Below are 20,917 nucleotides of genomic sequence, written 5' to 3' on the forward strand. Positions count from 1 at the left end.
TTGAGAGGTATTGAGACACCCAGTCCTCCTAACTCCATCTTTCATTTCCAAATAAACTGCAGGAAACAAATGCTAAGGTGTCCTCCCTCATTGGTTACAAAGCCATGAGTATTATAAAAGTGAAATATGGTGTGATTTGCTTGAGGCTGTTGAGGAAAAAGCAGAGAGTCCTTGGAACTGAAGTGAAGGTTGTGGCTTCCCTGTCCCTAAGGACTTCGTGTTTATCCTCCACCTCGGGATTTTCCTCAAGGGCTGAAGTAATAAGAAAGGTAATAAAGGCTGATTTATAGGCTGAGGAATTTGATAACAGGGCTATTTGTGTGGGAGGGGAGAGGGCCTATGAAATCTTCCTCCATCATCAACATCTGCTGATCCCGCAGTTGATCTCACCCTCGCAACTGCTTGCCATGTTTTCTTCTCGTGAAGACAAATACATCTTCTTTACTCCTCACCTCTCTTCTTTTCCACAGCTCCTAAACCCGTGTCTAATCCACAAAATTTCAGTTTCTTTCTTTCCAAGGGTTCCAAAATTTTCTCCCAATATGTGTCAAGATCATACTAGATGCATCCCATACATTATCTCCTCATAGCCCTAGATCACAAGAATTATGTTCTTCATTTTTTTAATGAAAGTAGGTGATATGACTCACCCATGAACACCAGATTTTTAATGGTACAGGGGGGATTTTTATAAAGATTAATTTGTTTAAAAGCACCTGTTTCTTCCACTCCAATTCACTAGCCCCAAAGGCAGCGTTGGATAAAATTAGAGGATCCAGGTAACAATTCTAAATAATTCAGTTGACTCTCTAAAGAGTTGTAATTAAAGTTTCTCTATTCTGAAACTCTTTGTCAAGTAAAGAAAAAAGCTTACCTTGGACAGCTGGAGTTGATAAAAGGTGTCCTGAAAGAGAAAAATCCAGACAAAAGAGACTCTTGGGAAAGGCACTGTCTGGCAGAAGTAGGATGGAGTATGGGTGAAAAGAATATTGTTCCTAAAGAAAAAGAAAGAAAGAAATGTTATTACGAAGTTTGGATCATTATTCTCTCTTTGCTGGTTGAAGGAGCTTTATTCTCATCTGACAGGCAAGGATTATTTGTTCTTAGGAAGAAAATAGGTCTTTTAATCTACCATTCTCTACCTAAAGTTAGTGTGTTCACTGATTCCCAAATCCAGATGTTATGAAAGAGGAGTGCAGAAGAAGTCGTAATGTAATAACATCTGTAAGATCAGTTTAAGAAATAAAAAAATAAGAAGTAGAAATTTCCTTTTTCTAATGGTGTTTTGTGGGCCATGATAGTTTTCAGAGGTAAGGCACCTCCACTCCATGGGTGTGGCTCTTTGCGAAGGAAGGAAGCAGCCTGTTTCATTGATTTTGAGATTTGTTTTTGTTTAAAACTGATGATTGTGCCATATATATCCAGTTCTCTTTATTTCTCTTTTTTATTGAAGTATTCAGTTTAGCTTTACTTGCTAAAGTGACTGCAATATACTTGGAAGAAATAGATGCGTTTAAATGTGCAGCCAGTTAATCTGCTTCCTGATTTGCCCTGGTTTGCTGTGCAGACCAGAGATATAGGAATAGAGTCCACCTAAGAGGCTTCTGCATGGGGGAAATAAGTAGCTTGTTGTCCGAATAAATTTGTTTTTGGCTCCCCCTGTGATTTGTCCATCCTGATTTCTTACCTGAAGGGATTAGAATTCAGTTTCTTATTATATTTAGCACAAAACGAATTTTATAAGATAAGTGTAGATTTTCATTGCAATCCAAATTACATCAGCCCCTTGGCTTGGCATTTCTAAAAGGAGAGAGAGTCCATAGTAGTAGTTACTCCTGTACACTCTGCAGTCAGATCTGGTTTTGAACCCTCTTATAACTACCACATTGAACTAGTTCCATATCCTGTCTAAACCACAAGATTCTCATCTGGAAAATGGTGATAATTTTAGTCCTTACAATAATCTACAATAATTCTTACAATAACTCTAAGTGTATATGAATGAATCTATGAATTTTGAACGTGATTATGCATATCTTAGTACACAGACCTTAGTGCAATACCTTGCACAAAGTAAGCATTAAATAAATATGGTTTCTTGTCATTATTCTTCCTCATTTTTCTCTTCCACTGCTTCCTTCTATCCTTTCTCTTCCTACATTTTTCCTTTTTTTTTTTTTTTTTGCTGAGGAAGATTTGTCCTGAGCTAACATCTGTGCCAATTTTCCTCTATTTTGTATGTGAGTTGCTGCCACAGCACGGCTGATGAGTGGTGTAGGTCTGCACGCAGAATCCAAACCCGTGAACCCGGGCTGCCAAAGCAGAGTGAGTGCCAAACTCAACCACTACACTGCAGGGTCAGCCCGCTCTTCCAACTTTTTTGTCGCTTAATAAATCCCATAATCATCACCTCAATATATTGGAAATTTTTTTAATGGAGGTTAGGGGAGCGTGAAGAATCTCATTTAATTTATACTTTTCTATTGTTGCTAATACTATTGAACTAAGAGTCTGGGACCCAGACTTTTCCACCTCAGACTTTGTCTTCGGGTACTGAATTATTCTTACTTTAAGCAGCCATTGACAATTATACTTTTCTAAGTGAGTGAAGGAAATTCAGACAAAGTTCTGTGGTTGTAAAAGAAATCTCTCAACTCTTGAAATTCATTCTTCAAATAAAAGGAAATACAATCTGGGGCAACTGCTTCTTTAATAGTGTTAAAATACTCTGAGGGATATCTGGATATCGGCAGGGATTGACAGAGTATGGCTGTAATGCCTAAAAGAAAACTGGTGTATATTATATACAAAGCAGTAGGTGTACAATATTTATTTTGGCAAGAAGAGAGTGTCACTTATGCTATATATTATTACTGTGATAGAGACATAGATTCCATTCCAGGAGGACAGAATGCAACAGAAGAGACAAAGTTCTGACTGCATAATATCATGCTTTCCTTGGTTCTCTTTGGGAGAAAGTTGACAAGTAGACTCTTAAATTCTGAAACCTATCCTCAAGGCATTATCCTTAGAAGAACAAAGGCTAGCATATAAAATTCACTTCTTCTTTGCTTTTTTTTTTTCCAAGTGTATATGGATGAGTTCTCTAGATAATCTCTTTCTCTGCAATGTGCTTTATGTTAACAGAGTCAGTATGTTTTGACTAACGAAAAGAGCCTATGATTTTCAGTTGTATGAAATTTATTATATTAAATGTTTCAACTATTTACAAGCCTTGTTACTTAACAAGAAATATTCTTTCTGATTATCTTTTACTATGGTGCAGGGCGTAGTTCTGCCAGAAAAGAGAAATATACTTTCTGTGACTCTTATGCCACGAGGACTTCCCTTTTTATCTTATTCATACATGAACACTTGCCAGCACATCTTGGTACGCAGGAATCAAAATGCAAATGTCAACTAACATAAATGACTTAAAATTGGCTATTACAGTATCTATTCTCTTCAACCACCAGCAGCAGCCTTAGGTCTGGCAGGCCTTTTTAATAAAAACAAAACAAAACACTTCTTAACCAGACCTAGTCCTTCAGGCAAAGCTGCACATAGCTTTCTTATTAAAAAAGAGGAAAGAGAAAAGAAAAGCTGACACTAAGGTGTAGTGTCATGGTTGAAAGAGGGACGTTGTTCTTTCAGCTCTATAAACTTCATGCTTCCATCATCAAGACACTTGCAACTCAGAAATCACTGTGCCCGTTATATCTTATGAAAACATATTTGGCAATAAAATTAAAACAAACAAAAAAAAATAAGAAGTGGGCTTTCTTATCTATTTCTGATAAAGCTAGTTTTACATAAAGAGTTTAAGCATTGACGATACAGATTGTTAAGCCTTCCTTTTATACCCAGTTCATCTAATCTCTAAAGCCCATCTATGGAATTTCTACAGGTTTATGGTCATTAGGGAAGAGCTCTTGATGTAGAGGAATGCAATGGAGAACTGACAGGCAGTGAAGAATTGCAGGGCAAGTGTCTAGATAGCAGGAAGCACTGAGAGGTGAACCTACTGGGTTGCTTTTAGCTAAAGGTGCCTGATGATACTCAGAGATGTGGCTGGAAGACTGAGTAATTAGAAAGAACCTTTAGACGTTTAAGCAGATGAAGGTGGGGATGACTAGAGCAAAAAAAAATGGAGTCCAGCCCCAATGGACAAAGATAGTCATTAAAAGAATTCCAGAAAAATATAATTTCTTTCTAGGTAAAAGAGTATATTAATTTAAATTAGAGAATTAGAATATGGAAAGCCATCATTCCATGTTTTAAAAAAATAAAGCATACTTTCCTCTGAAACATAGTCAGACAAGGTCAATAATTATATCCATACAATTTGCAACGTCAGTCTTTGTTCTTGCTGTGTGCTCTGGTGTGAATCAACAAGCCTTTGAAGTGTTCAATCTGGCTGTCCTTCTTTATGATAATGGGTATTTTGTCAACCACTGACATGTTATTTTTTGGTTTTTGGCCTGGATGAGTATTCTCACGTTGAGCCTGGACAGGGCTGCAAATGAACTAGGCAGCAAAAGAGAGGTGATTTAAAAAGACAGCTGGGATCCTCAGAAGTGAATTTGAAAATATAATTCTATTTTTTTTCCTATTTTCTATTTCCTACCAAGAGATTGCTCTGCGATAGTTACGGGAATAAGTTATTTAGTATGTCTTTTGACAAGGCACTCTAAACTCCCCTATGAGGATTGCTGTGGAAGGTATTTCCAATGCAGTAGCTGCCACTGATAGAATTCTTAAGGAAACTAGGATAACAAATATATTGGCATATATTGGTTAAAATTTTTTATTTTTAACTTTTCCAACATCTACAAGTGTTACTCGAAGGATCAAAAAATAATAATAATAAACCGCCAAAAAGCTATAAGCATAGAATATAACCTAAGGAAGCCAACTAACCAATAATTTCTCTATCCAAATTATTGTGCAGAACTAGCTATATTCTCTACAGAGGACCACACAAATGATGCAAAGATGAAAATAGGACCTGAAAAGAGGAGCAGAGCTACCACGGCAGAGAAAGACATCAAACGAGGGAAAAATTTCAACAAGAAAATATATTTTCCTTATCCTTTCTAGGATAGTTGAGGCAAATGTACTAGGATCTGAACTTTTCCAAGATGCTTTGTTTAGTTTTGCATACTTGATATCAAGTTCAAATGCTTGCCTCAAAATTAATAATTCACACAATTTTGTGAGTGAGATGATAGTACTTATCTCATGTGTTTGTTGTGAGGAGTAAATGAGTTACTTTATGCAGTGTTTCTCCATGTGTATTCCTGGACTATATACAAATATCAAAATCAAAATCATAAATTTGAACCCAGATCTAGTGAAAAAGAATTTCAGATTGGGGGTAGAGTTGATTCATGACAAGGAAAATGTTTGATGATTTGCACAGGCAATTTTTAGGCACCCAAAATGTTAGCTATAATTTGGATAGCTCATTAGTTCAATTGATTTTGTATAAAATATATATTAAGTGCCTAGGACGTTCAAGGAGGCTTGATAGATATTATGAAGTTTACAAAAGATAAGGGAAGCCTGCAGTCCTCTAGGAAGTTATATTGTAATATGAGAAATATGAATATAAATTTTTTAAAATTAAATAATATATAAAACTACACAGGATAAATAAGACAAGAAGTATAACTTTTCAAGTTGGATGCAATGATAATTATTATAAGAGTTAAAATGACATGAGATATCTTCCAGATTGCCTTGGTTAAGGAAGGCTTTTAAAAAATGGCAAGATTTGAATTGTTTTGTATTCATTATTTAAAACAATGCTATATTAAAGCTAACAAATATTTTTGATACTAATTTTCATAGCTTGCCTATTAACACTCCATTTGGCTTAATTTTTTTCTAGGCTTCAGTTAATCAAATTAGTTTATGCTGATGGGAGTGAGGATTGAATGCACTTTATAATTCTCACCAAACATGCACTTTAATATCCATAAGTGGAGAATCCTCTGAAATTTACTAATTCATTTGCCTCAATAGGCAACTATGACAATTGGGGACAACTCGTTTGCCTAACAGATTTCCTTGGGAGATTGTTTTGGTTGGTGACACACGAATTTGAAAATGAGGGCATTATTCAACTCTCCAAGTCAACACAAGGAGAAGATACAGAGGTTATTCTGCTATCCAAAAAGACATAATTAATTTCGGTATATATTTTAATTTAGATTAACTCCATAACCATCCACAGTGCTGTTATGCCTCATCTTTTCTTCATCTCATTCTAGTGATTGCATTTCTTTTTGCATAAACTTTGCATTATATTTAATTATGTAATCTCAGTAGAAGCAACATATCTTTTCATTATGCACCTCTCACTGCTCCCCCCAAAGTCTCCACAGAGATCAAGTCATATAATCATAACAAAAACTAATCAGCCTCCACTTGTGAGAAAGAAAGTATGTCAGGGAAAGTAAATAGAAGCAGTAAATCAGGAGACAGTTGAGAAGGAAAACAGAGCACTGAGGTTACTAAATAATCCAGAAAGAGCTGGGATCGGAGGCACTCACAGAATTAACCTTTGCTACTTTTTATAATCACATTCTTTACTGTTTTAATGCTTTGAATACATTCTGCCTTCTAATTAGAATGGGAAGAGTAAATTTTTCTTCCTCTTCTCTAAACAAAATGTAAAGTAAAAGTAATCGTTATTCTGTGTTCCCATTTTGTCCTCCTTAATAAATGCACAGGGAGGGAGCTTTTGTTTGTCTGCAGCTATTGCTTTTTTCTTTTCCTTTCCAATTCTACCTTTTAAAAAGTTTCTTTTATTAAATTAATGGTGGGGCATGTTATAGCTATTTAGTATATTCGCAGGAGTTTTCGAATTATATTAAATCTTGTTAAGGCAATTTAAGGCCATTACTTTAAAAACAAAATTTGAGAGAGTGTATTATTAATTGGCATTGTTAATAGTTATAACTAAAGGCTTATTATTTAAGCTTATTTCTATTCTCTTTAAGTTATGCTAATCTATAGGCTTTTAAAATTATCTGGCTTTTTATTGCATTATGAGAATAAAGAAAGATAAATTGTAATTAACTAATTTAATTGTCAATTTTTCTCTTAAAGGGCTTACTTTTCATCAAATGAGAAATATTTGTTCTTATATTATCCAGGATATTATTATTCTTCACACTTTTCTTTTCTTTTCTCTCCTAAATGAAAATAATAAAGCCAAATTATAAATTAGCATGGTAGAAAAAGACTACAAAATAACTCTTGAAGGACAAAAATCATCAGTTCATTCATACTACACTTGATCTTAGCCAAAAGGCAGAGAAGCATATCAGTTCATTCATTAAGAGCTATTGACTATACGGCATCAAGATCACAGGGCAAAGATTTTTGTGACATCACTGTCCAGTTAATTATTCAGACACAACAATTCTATGCTAAGATAATAGGTTTTTGCTAAACCATTGGCTAAGGGAAGGACTACAACATGAGAGTGGATGACTTAGTGTATCCTACTGTCTTCACTAGAGTGCGTGGCAGCAAAAATTTATAGGAAATTTTTATCTTATGTCAGGAGGATGAGGTTGGAATTTATTGCTGCTAATTAACTGACTGAACACTTCAAGTCATTCATCCATTTTTCTTAGGCATAAAATAGAAATAACATAAGCTCTATTACTGCTATCAATAGGCAAATATAGAATATAATTACATATGTTCACATCTTTTATAATATACTATTTCTACGTAATGAATTTTTACTATGTAAATATGTATTTCAGCAATCAATTTTCTTTTAGAGAAGAGTAAAGTAAGGTTAGATTGGCTATCTTGCTGGACAATTTCAAGATCTATACTGATAACTCTTTCAAAATTCTATAATGTTTCAAAGCCCGGTAAAAAGTACACCAAAAAAAGAGAAGTAAAGACCAATCACATTTATGACTATTTTGTAAACATTTTAAATTATACAGTAGGTAATAGAATATAATAGCATAATAAAATAGAATATCAGGAGAAAGTCCTGACCAAAGAAATCGTATTCCAGAAATAAAATGGTATTTCATTAAGGAATTTATGAATGCAATCTAGTCTATTAATAGAGCTTTAGAAAAACATTATATGATTATCTCCATAGAGTCAGTTTAGAAGCAGAAAAAGCATCATACAAAAAGCAACATGAAAATTAATTTACGTTAAAAACATTCAGTAAAATAGCAATTGTTAGATATATCATTGACACACTCACGCAAACACAAACACATAAACAAAAACACAAAAATATCCACATGAACTCAAGAGCAGAAGCTTATTCAAGGGAAAATAATAGAAGCTTCTCTACTAAAATCATCAACAAGGTTGGGATAGCCACCATCTCCCAGAACATTTAACCATTTGTAGGAAATATTAGATAATACAGTAATGCTCTGCATAATGATGTTTTGATCAACAATGCACCATATATATGACAGTGATCTCATAAGTGCAGTATCATATGGCCTAGATGTGTAGTAGGCTATACCACCTAGGTTTGTGTAAGTACACTCTATGACGTTTGCACAAAGATGAGATAGCTTAAGGACGCATTTTAGAACACAGCCCTCTTGCTAAAAGATGCATGACTGTAGAATTAAACAATAGGAGACAATTAAAATTGTATGAAGTGGAAAGGCGAAAGTTATCTCTACTTGCAGATGATAAAATTATATATTTAGAAATGCTGGAAGAATCGATGAAAAAACTATTACAAACAAACAAATAATTTATTAAAGTAACAAGCAGTGTAATGCTGGGGCCAGCCTGGACTAGCTTCTAATGCAGATTGTTAAAAGTTCAGGGATTTTGCAAGCCAGCGAATGAACTACTGAAAGTTTGAAATTGGCCACAGCGGGAGTATTCATTCTACAGAAATTAGCAAAAGCTGCAAATCAGCATACCATTTGTAGCAAGTAATAAAATCAATATACAAAAATCAAAGCATTTATACATACAAATAAAAACTAGAAAAAACATATACTAGAAGAGATAATCATTTTTATAACAAAATAACTATCTAAAAAAGTAAATAAAATACAAATCTATAAATTAAACAAAAAATTTCCTAAAAACCTGAGTGAACAAAACTAAAAAAGAAAAAAATTGAAAAACATACCATGTTCTTGGATAAGAAGAATCAACAGAGTAAAATGGCAGCCCATGGAATGGGAGAAAATATTTGCAAAGCTTATATTTGATGAGGAATTAATATCCAGAATAGATAAAGGATTCCTACAACTCATCAACCACAAAAAATAAACAACACAATTAAAAAATGGGCAGAGGACTTGAATAGACATTTCTCCAAAGAAGATATACAAATGGTCAACAAGCACATGAAAAGATGCTCAACTTCACTAATCATTAGGGAAATGAAAATCAAAACCACAGTAAGATACCACTTTACACCCATCAGGATGGCTATTATCAAAAAAAAAAAAAAATAATGGGAAGCATACAAACAATAGATTCAGAGGAAAACAGAGTGGAAATGTGAGAAACGTTGTTTTCTTTTTGACTTACAGAAGGTATTAGCATTGTTTGATTATGGCTTAAAATGAAATGAAAAGGAGCATAAGTATCCCATGAAGGGGGGCAAGAATAAAAAATATCTAGTTTCCAAGCAAGTAGAGGCAGATGGGATCAAAGTACTGGCAGGTTAAATTTATCCTTGACAATGAGATGCATTTCTTCCACTCAGACAGGAGGGAAAGAGGTAAAAATCTGTATGCGCCTGTGCAAGAACGGAGGGAAGGAGGAGACTGGGAAAATTTCATGCTGATGCACATTATGAAAATACTTCATATCAAACTAATGTATTGCATTAATGGTATATAATTTTGACTCTGTATTTTGAATTCTTTGTATTTTTTTCATTCAGTCCTTGCCCTATCTTGGTTCTTCAGTGATAAAGTTTCCAAATGATGAGGAAGAAGATTTGGAACCCTTGTATTCTTTAATATAAGTTGTATATGATTCAGTTAAGCTGACCAAAGTAGGACGTCTGAATGCTACTGATAAATTTTGATGATTAGGTGCACAATTTTTAGTTTACCATACTCAGATATGCTAGACTTCAGATTCTCATTTTGATGAAAATATATATTAATTTACCTTGTAGATGTAAGGTTTTCATGCATGTATCATAGAAGAATTAGCACTCTTCATTCCCATCTCAGCCAATCTTCATATCCTCATGGACACTCTCCATGACTATATTGTTTTTATCAAATCTCCACATTAAAAGCTGTTATTAAAATTCTCACAGATATGGTTAATATAGGTTTGTGTGCCTCTCTGATCAATGATATATCATTGAGGTTAAAATCTTGGGCCGGCCCAGTGGCTTAGCGGTTAAGTGCGTGCGCTCTGGTACTGGAGGCCCGGGGTTTGGATCCGGGAGCGCACCGACACACTGCTTGTCCCACCATGCTGAGGCTGCGTCCCACACACAGCAGCAAGTAGGATGTGCAACTATGACATACAACTATCTACTGGGGCTTTGGGGAAAAAAAAAAAAATGAGGAGGATTGGCAATAGATGTTAGCTCAGAGCCGGTCTTCCTCAGCAAAAAGAGGAGGATTAGCATGGATGTTAGCTCAGGGCTGACCTTCCTCACAAAAAAAAAAAAAAGTCTTGGGCCGTGGGACAAAGCACCATAGTTAAAGTGAGATAATTATAATATCTTGCCATGGGGATATGGAGATAATGTTTAAAATTGCTAGAACATGGCAAGTACTCAAAAGTAGCTATTAATACTATTTTTCACACTATAAATTTCATCAGGACAGGGTTCCTGTTAGCTTTTTCTTACCATATGTGCACAGATCCAGTAGGAAACATGGCATAGTGTCTACTTCAGTTTTATGTGTTACTAGAATTAATGTACAAATAATTAGTGCCTATACTAAGACCAACGGTTACCATTTATGGTACTACATATCAGACACTATACAAGGAATTTTGTATAGTGAAAATTACTGGCATTTTCACTTTAGGAAATTGAGATTCACAGACTAAATAATTTGTTTTAAAGTTTCTCAATTATAAAGAAACAGAGGTGGAAATCAAAGGAGGTTTATTTGACTTCAAAGTATTTTTTAGTTCCATAATATTGCGCCATTCCTTAACCTGTCACAGAAGGGTCTCATTCAAAAAATATGACGTTATCTTAATTAATTACTGTCTTTGAGACTGAGTGATGGAACATTATTTCCATTCTTTCTTGAAATATTGAGTATTTCTCAAACTCCTTAGTACACAGATCCTTATGAACAAAAATTAAGAGCCATGTATCTACAAACTTAAAATATTTGGCTTCGACGGACTCTTTACTTTTAACTAGCAAACATTAGTTAATGTCTTGATGATTCATTAAAAAGAAAATGAAAGAAAAATTCTTACTGTTCTTTCAGAGATGAAGGATACTTTATATTTTTGATATAAAAATTGTTATTTTTTCTATTTACATTAGTACACTTAAAATGAACATTCTGTATATGCTTTGGGCGGTTTTTCCAACATGTTCTCAATATATAGAGTTATATCTTCTCACGATATTTTCCCACAACACATGAGTATTTAGGAGGATACTCTGAGTGAGTCCAACAGTTCCCCTTGAAGGCTTATAAAATGGTTATATACCATTGGTAACGTGTGTTATCTGTATATATAGGAATGATTCTATTTCTATTCATATTTTCTAACTCTAGAGTAAAATTTAGTAATTTATATTTTTTATAAAAATCATCGACTTCATTGAAATGTCCTCATTAACTTATCTGTGACTATATATTATATATTTTATATATTAATCAAAATGGTCTTCATTTAAACCATTATGCCATATTTTAATTTATTTTTGTGTGCTTTCTCTTTCATGCTTTTTTACTGAACCAGTTCTTGAATAGATTTAACAGAGTGAACAGTTGCAATATTTTATTCTGCAGTCCTTCTGCTTTGTCATTATCATTCCCAACATCTTGTTTTCCTTGTGATTGATTTTGCTATTTTTTTCCAAAATATGTGGCTTGAATGAATTTTAAGTTTATGTTCAATGTTTACTGGTTTGCAGGTAAAATTTTCAAGGTCATGAATTAAACTCTTAGTTATGCTTTGGGCTTCCCACAGATCAAAGATGTATTCTCTTTTTCATTGCTTTAGAAATAGTCTGGATATAATTTTAATTTTTCTCCATAACATGAGTTACTGAAGAGACTTTCTTTTCTAATTATTTTTTAATGATTATAATTTTTTTAAAAAGTCATTGAAATACATTGTAAAAATAATCTTCTAAAATTAAAATTCTCCTTGCTTGAATCTACCTTTAGTCTTACTGATCAGAAATAACAATTTTTAACAGTTTCTGTTTTCTAATTCTTTCAGTATTTGATGTTGAGTGATTTAAAATGTATAATTGTTTAATTTTTATTTAGACTGTAATTGCTAGTTCCCTATTATGAAAGATAAGGAATTTATTGCATCACATTTAAAATATCTTTCAACTATTTTCTCCAAATCTCCTTTTTTTTTTTTTGACAAAGACCTTGTACTCAGGATTTCTGCAGCTGTTTCTATACATCAAGGTGAGGGAGAATGTTCAAGGTTTTTTTTTTTTAATATTTTATGGAGGTCATAATGGTTTATAATATTATGAAATTTCAGGTGTACATCATTATTTATCAGTTTCTGTATAGACTGTATCATGCTTACCACCAACAGTCTAATTTCTATCCGTCACCATATATATGTTCCCCTTTGCCCCTTTGGCCCACCCCTCAATGCCCTTCCCCTCTAGTAACCACTAATCTGTTTGCTTTGTCCATGTGTGTATCTTCCACATACGAGTGAAATCAGGTGGTGTTTCTCTTCCTCTGTCTGGCTTATTTTGCTTAACATAGTACCCTCAAGGTCCATTCATGTTGTTGAAATAGGATGATTTTGTCTTTTTTTATGGCCGAATAATGTTCCAATATTCCATATATATATACCACATCTTCTTCATTTATTCATCTGTTGATGGGCTCTTGGGTTGCTTCCACATCTTGGCTGTTATGAGTAATGCTGCAATGAACATAGGGGTGCATAAATCTCTTTGTATTGTTGATTTCAAGTTCTTTGGATAAATACCCAGTAGTGGGACAACTGGATCATATGGCTGGAGCGGACGTGGAGAGAAGGGAACCCTCATACGCTGCTGGTAGGAATGCAAACTGGTGCAGCCTCTGTGGAAAACAGTATGAAGATTTCTCAAAAATTAAAAATAGCATACAATCCAGCTGTCCAAATCTCATTTTTTAATACTATGGTTTTCTAGAAACCCATTCTCTCTTTTCAGATTGCTAGCTGGATACTCTTTGGTAACTGTGAGGAGCAAAAATAGAAATGAAGGCAGCATATTAAGTTACTTGCTTGTAAATCAAGCCATTTCTAAAGACCTACTAGTTGAATAAAATAATACAGCAGCTAGGTTTCACATTTTCTCCATGCAAGTATACTGACATGAAGGACAAATCACACAATTTGGAGTAAAATCTCTTTAGAGAAAATGTACTTTAACTTTTAGAACAGTTTTAGATTTACAGAAAATTATGAAGATGGCACAGAGTTCCCAGGTACCACACATCCAGTTTCCCTTATTATTATCCTACATTAGTATGTTACATTTGTTGCAATTAATGAACCAATAATGATTCATTATTATTAACTAAAATTCATACTTTATTCAGATTTTCTTAGTTTTAAACTAATATACTTTTTCTCTTCTAGGATCTGATCCAGGAAACCACTTCATTGTCATGTGCCCTTAGGTTCTTCTAGGCTGTGACAGTTTCTCAGACCTTCCTTGTTTTTGATGTCCTTGACAGTTTTGAGGAGTACTGGTTAGGTATTTTGTAAAATAACCCTCAATTGGAATTTGTCTGATGGCTTCTCATTGTTAGACTGGAGTTAGTGTTTTTGGGAAAAAAAGCAGATGTGTAAAGTGCTAAATTTAAATAACATCATATCAAGGGTATATACTGTCAACATGATTTATCACTGTTGAAATTGACCTTGATCACCTGGATGAGTAGTGTTTGTCAGATTTCTCCACTGCAAAGTTACTTTTTCTCCCCTTTTTATAGTGTTTTCTCTGGAAGAAAGTCACTATACAAAGCCCACTTAAAGAGTGGGAGTTATGCTCCATCTCCTTGAGGGAAAAGTATTTACAGAAATTGTTTGGAATCCTTCTGAATAGGAAAGACTGCTTTTCTCTCCATTTTGTTTATTTGTTCAATCATTTATTGATATCAATATGAACTCATAGATATTTATTTTACAAATTAGGTTATAACTCATTACTACTTTATTTTGTTGCTCAACTTGTCCCAGCAATGACTCTTTCAGCTGATTCTTGTATCTCATTGACATTCCTTCATTATTGTGGGTTTTTGATCATTTGTTTGAACACCTCCTTAATTTCTGATACCAGAAGATGCTCATTTCCTGTGTCACTTTCAGAATCAGCCATGATTCAAAGGCTAAAAGGAACCCTGGCTCTTTTTGTTGGTGAATGTATTAGAAACCAAAAATTGAATGCTACATGTGCTGTTGCTACTGGGGTGTCATTGCTTCTAGGTCCCGTCAGTTGGTAGAGCAAGGAAATAGATATGTGTATCCTGTGTGTATACACTTATCTATAAATATTTCTATTTGTCATAATCTGTATCCATACCAAGCTAATCATGAGTTCATACTGATTTTTCTAACTCTAATCCGTTAGCACATGGATCATTCTGGACTCCTCCCTTTGCTTATCTACAAACTTGTATGCTAACAATGTGAAATCTGCCTCTCACAGTCCACCATCCTTTTAATTAATTGTTCAGTTCTTATACACATATATAACTGATCAGAATTGTTAACATGGACTCCTATGGCAAACAACCTCATCAACTAGAGTACCGTCCTTACATACAATTTGTTTTGCCTTTAGTTTTACAGAACCTACTCGTTTCCAAAGTTAGCAACGTTTTCTCCCACTCACTTAATTGAGATTCTTTTATACTTCTGTAATACAGTTAAATTGTTTTGCCATATTCTGCCTTCCATCTAGGAATTCCCTTTACTTCCTACGTGATTTTTTTAAAATTTGCATACATTATAGTTTGCTGTTTGTGCTGTAAAGGTCAATGGGCTTTGATACATGCATCATTTCATGTGTTTGCAATTATAGCATAACACAGAATAGTTTTATCATCCTAAAATAATTCCCTGTGTTTCATCTGTTCAACTCTCCCCACATTGTCCAAACGTCTTTCAATCACTGATGATTTTATTGTCTCTATAGTTTTACCTTTTCCAGAATGTCATATAATTGGAATCATACAATATATATCTTTTTCAAAGTGGATTCTTCTACGTAGTAACATGTATTTAAAGTTTCTTCATGTCTTTTCATGAATTGATAGCTCATTTATTGTCATTGCAAAATAGCATTTTATTGTATGGACGTACCACAGTTTGTTAATCCTTTGACCTATTTCAAGGACATTTTGGTTGCTTCTTGTTCTTGACGATTATAAATAAAACTGCTGTAAACATTTGAGTGTGAGTTTTTGTGTGGACATTAGTTTTAAAGTCAGTTGGATAAGTAGAGAGCAGTGTGGTTGCTGGATTATATAGCAAAACCATACTTACTTTTTAAAGAAACTGCCGAACTCTCTGCCAAAGTGGCTGTAATATTTTGCATTTCCATCAGCAATGAATGAGAATTTCTGTTGCTCCACATCCTTGCCAGCATTTGGTATTGCTAATTATATAAGGAGCCAAACACTCTCACTGTACTAATTGTAGTACACTACTTAATTATCAGAGACTACTAGCTGTTCCAGTTTCTAATTTTTTTTTTCACATTAAGCTTACATCTTTTCCTGAACCACCTTGGAAAGAATTGTTCTTTTTCCTGGAGATTTTGGCAGTGGATTCATTTCTTTTTTCCAGTTGTTTATTTTCTTGGTTGTACTCAATTTTTCTAGCCTATTGCTTCTTTCTTTTCTTATTACCTTATATTGCTATTGTTTCATTCTTCTTTTAATATTTTCTGTCATCTAAATGAGAACTTTGGAGAAAGGTAAAGATGATGCTTCTGCTCTGTATACATCCGAGAACCAAATACTCATCTTCTTAAATGCCTAGTTAATAGGGATATTTTTCTGTAAACTTAAAAATACTTTTTAGAAATTTACTAAAATTTTCTTTGTAGCTTACCAATTCTACAATATTTTCCTATAACTTATTGTAAGGAAGTTATACCAACTGTACAAAATTCAAATTTTTCTCATCTCATAGTAGTGATTCCTAACTCAGTACTCGCATCCAATGTAACACTAACATGAAATTCAGGCCATGATACTATATGAAAAGTAAATTAAAAACCAATGTCAATCATAAGCATAGATATAAATATTCTAAACAAAATATAAACAAATTAATTGATCAGTAAAAAATAATTTTCTAGCAATGTTTCTTCCTGAGATTTATAGATGAAAGAAACTATTAGGATAATGCAACATATTAATGGAGTAAAGAAGAAGAAAAATAACATTTTTTAAATAGATGCAGATAGCGAATTTGATGTTTCAAGTCATTCACACTAAAGTTTTTAGCATGTTAGGAGAAGGAGACTTTCCTAAACAAGTAAAGGGTATCTACCAATTACCTACAGCAAACATCACAGTTGATGTTATATTTTTGGAAATAGTTTCTTTGTATGTCAGAATAAATAATAGCACATTGGATGGCCACCACTATTCATCATTATACCGGAGTTTGGAGTTTCTTATCCAGAAAATATTAAGCCCAAGCATTAAGATTTAAAAAAAAAAGTAAAGAAAAATAAAATTCCCATTACAGTCATGTGCTTCATAATGACATTTCCATCAACTACAGGCCACATATATGACTAATCATAAAATTAGTACCATACAGCTTAGGTGTGTAGTAGGCTATACTATCTGGGTAGGTGTAGTTCATACAAACCTTTTACGATGTTTACACGATGATGAAATCGCCTAGGGATCTATTTCTCAGAACATATCGTGAAGCGAAGCATGATTATATTTGTTGAAGATACATGGTGAATTTGGCAAATACAAGATAATTAATGGATGAATTTGTATAACTAATAAGAGTGCAGCCAGTATGCTAGGTATAACAATAATATATAAAAATAAATGGAAAAACATATTATAAATTTTAATATATAATTAATTTTCAGTTAATAGAAAATAAATATATATATATTTATTAATAGTGCAATATATAACTCTCAAGTCAAAGAAGAAATCTGAGTAAAAATGTCTAAGACTAGAGGTATATACTCTAAAGCTACATCTGTATCATTTCCTATATCTGTACTTATATGTATGCTATTCTTCATTAAGGATCATCTAAGCAGGGAGTATAGAAAGCGCAGAGAAGGAAGTTAAGAGTGAGCAATTAATTAGGGACTGCAAAACTCAACTCGATCCTTCAAAAGAGACTGAGAAAGAGAGACTAATAACATAGGAAGAAAACCAGGAGTATGTTGTATCATATAAGCCATATGTAGAAAATACTTCAATTTTTCACGTGTAAAAGCATATTTCAAGAAGAATTGTGTCATCAACTCCGATCACTTCTGCTGTGAAGCTGGATAAATCAAAGGCAGAAAACTGACTATTGGATTTGGCAAGACGTACATCATCGTTAACCTTGAGAAGAGCCATTTTTGCATGGTAGTGGGATGAATATTTCTGTAAATCACCTACAGGGCGGTATCTTATTTGCTATATTTGGCTTCGTTAGAGGCTAGAGGCTGGACCCAGTATATTCTAACAGTACAGCAAGGGTAGAAGGAGTGTGTAGTCAGGAAGATCTTGACCATCTTGTCAGCCTACATTTGATTTTCTTCCTCTGATATCTAAAATATTCTTATTCTAACATTATGTTGCTTGAATTAAAGATAAAACCATGTTTCATAAAATCTAAGGTGCTATCAATCACAGGATGCACCATTATTCTAATTATTCTGTGTCCCACTAAGAATAAAAGAAAAAGAAAAATAAACAAGCACAACCCCAAACATAGCCAATGAAATTACGGCAATGCCATCAATTGCAAGATATATACCAATTACAGAGATGTTAAGACATAGGGCAAATTGTGTCTTTGAATTGATGAAGTACTTAAATCTCCTCTTGAATAAGTTGAGATATTACTTTGCATTAAGCAAATTCACAAAGAAATCAATCAGTAAAAGAAGAAATAGTTCCAGGCCAGTGATTAATTCCTTGGCATTCAGGCAATAAATAGAAGAATGGTCCCTAATAGCGAATAGAGATCCCTTAAAGAGAATACAGAAAAGAAAAAAAACTATTCTGTGTTAAAAAGTAAGTATTTGAATCTTGCACTGTGTTTATCTTGCTTGTTTTAGTATCTGCTTATGATTGGTACACAGTATCTATTTTTAAAATTAAATTAAAACGGTAGGCTTATTTGAAATTTTTATTTTCAGATTACTGGAAGAAATAATTTGAGAAAAATAAGAAGATAAATATTTAAAAATTGGTAGTGCTAAGAATGAGCTTTACTTTTATTTGGTAACAAAAATTGACACAATAAACAGAATGCTTATGCATGATAAGCATTTTCTCTTTTCTTTAGGTCAAGTCAGTAGTGTTTTAAAGTGGTGGTCAACTCCTCTCTCTCTCTGTGCCAGTCTTCCTCCTAATTGTGCAAGTGACCATGATGAAATCTATCTGAATGGCATGACAAATTCAATTTAAAAAGAACGTTAACATGCGTGGGCCTCAGATGGACATTGGTCTGTGATGGGAGTATTTCCTAGATGTAATAGATTCTGAGAATGCAGGCAGAAACTATGTTTTATTACTTCTTTGAAGGATATTTTAAATGCTAACATTATCTTTACTCATTTTTTTGATACTCAAGGTTGGTTTTCCCTCAGATTTTAAGTAACTTTGTGACTATAGACTCCGGATTTCTAGTTATTATTTTATTAGTCTTTAATAGAATGGACTTTGCCATAGGCAAGCTATTCTAATGTAAATTTTGAGAAAACACTATGTGAAAATATCTGCATATTAAAGCATAAAAAGTCTTTCAAATTCAGTATTGTACATTCCACTTACAGAATTTTTTTGAAGAAAACACAATATATTTAAGTAAATTTATACATACTGGTATTAGGTGACATACTTCATGCAAGTATGTACAAAATTTATTGAAAGCAAGCCTATTTAATTGAAAGAATTGCCCTCCTAGATTACATATTCGAAATACCATGAAGGTTTTGCTAACAGCCGTACAACCAGTAGGTTTATTTCACTTATTTAAGACTACTAGATGGTTAGTTCTGAAGAAATCTGAAATACATATGTGGAAATGTTTTAATAACTTTGAAAGAACACATGTTCATCGTATTCTTTCATCCAGTTAGATTTTAAAGTAGAAAGAAGTTAAAAGATAACTAGGTAGTAACAAGGAACAAGAAATACATTTATAATTTATAGCTTATCAGCAAAACAATAAATAAACTAATATGAATGTACTTAGAAAGAGAATCAATAACCTAGTAGGGATTTTTAAACGAGAAATTTGGCTTGGTAAGAAAAAGATACGTGAAATCTATTTAATAAAGAAAAAGAGGAGTTATTACCTAGAAAGAAAATCAATAGTGGATGATATTTCAAAAGAAGGAAATAAGATAGGATTAAAAATAGTTCATATGTCCTCAGAGTCCTACTTTAAAACAAGAATGTGCATAAAATACCAAATGAAGTTGAAATGCTTTAAAAAATGGTAAATTCTATCTTACTCTATTTTATCATCAAAATTTGATAGGAGAGGAAAATGATAATGAAGATTGTACTTTTTGAATAATTGTACATGTGTGTTTGTATGTGTGTGTACAGAAGAATATCCTCATAGATATTATATGATTCATTTATAGATATTGCAGTAAAATAGCAAACGATTTCAATACAGATTTTAAATTATTGACAAGAAAGAGTGCGATTAGGGATTTCCACAATTTATGTCTCCTGGACATGTGACTTTGATGAAAAGAAGCATCTATAAACTTCTATCCTGACATAAAACATGAGATACCTTTTCGGGTCTAAATCATGATAAATAGCATAAAATTGGTTGATGACATGAAAATAAATACAAATTTGAATGTGAAAGTCAATTTATCTATGAATTTACATCAAACAAAAATTAAGAAGCAAGTGAATGTGATGGAGTTAACATCAGAAAATGTGTGTATCCCAAGAGAAGGATTTAAAATTTTGCCTTAGAGAAAAATAAAACTTAAGAATTATTTTAAACTTTAGTATTATCAAGTTTATATTTTTACAGTATCATTCTAGAAGCACTGTGGAAAATAGAGTGAAGAACATCTTGCATAATCTTTGATAGCAATACCCTTAACATTGTTGTATCAATGTGTTTAGCAAGTATTTTATATGGTCATGAGGCATGCATTTCTTATTCAACAATTTTATCTATTGAATATTTTGGGAGGAAATTACTATCTACACAGGTTTTAAGATGAATTTATAAAAATGTTTTAGATATTATGCAATGATTTTTGTGTGTGTGTGTGTGTGAGGAAGATCAGCCCTGAGCTAACATCCATGCCAATCCTCCTCTTTTTGCTGAGGAAGACCAGCACTGAGCTAACATCTATTGTCAACCCTCCTCCTTTTTGTTTTTCCCTTTTTCTCCCCAAAGACCCAGTAGATAGTTCTATGTCATAGTTGTACACCCTTCTAGTTGCTGTATGTGGGACGCCATCTCAGCATGGCCAGACAAGCAGTGCGTTGGTGCGCGA

The 20,917-nt window shown here is 33.2% G+C and overlaps 1 long non-coding RNA gene across 1 annotated transcript in view; it reads right to left on the reverse strand.

Moving 5' to 3' along the window:
- Window positions 1-880: 880 nt before the first annotated feature.
- LOC131420999 (uncharacterized) overlaps window positions 881-20,917 on the reverse strand; it is a 51,848-nt gene continuing 31,811 nt past the window's right edge. Inside the window, exon 3 of the long non-coding RNA XR_009223727.1 lies at window positions 881-995. This is a non-coding gene — a long non-coding RNA (uncharacterized LOC131420999). The remainder of the gene's footprint in view (window positions 996-20,917) is intronic.

Source organism: Diceros bicornis, chromosome 24 (assembly GCF_020826845.1).
Source record: "Diceros bicornis minor isolate mBicDic1 chromosome 24, mDicBic1.mat.cur, whole genome shotgun sequence".
NCBI lineage: Eukaryota > Metazoa > Chordata > Mammalia > Perissodactyla > Rhinocerotidae > Diceros > Diceros bicornis.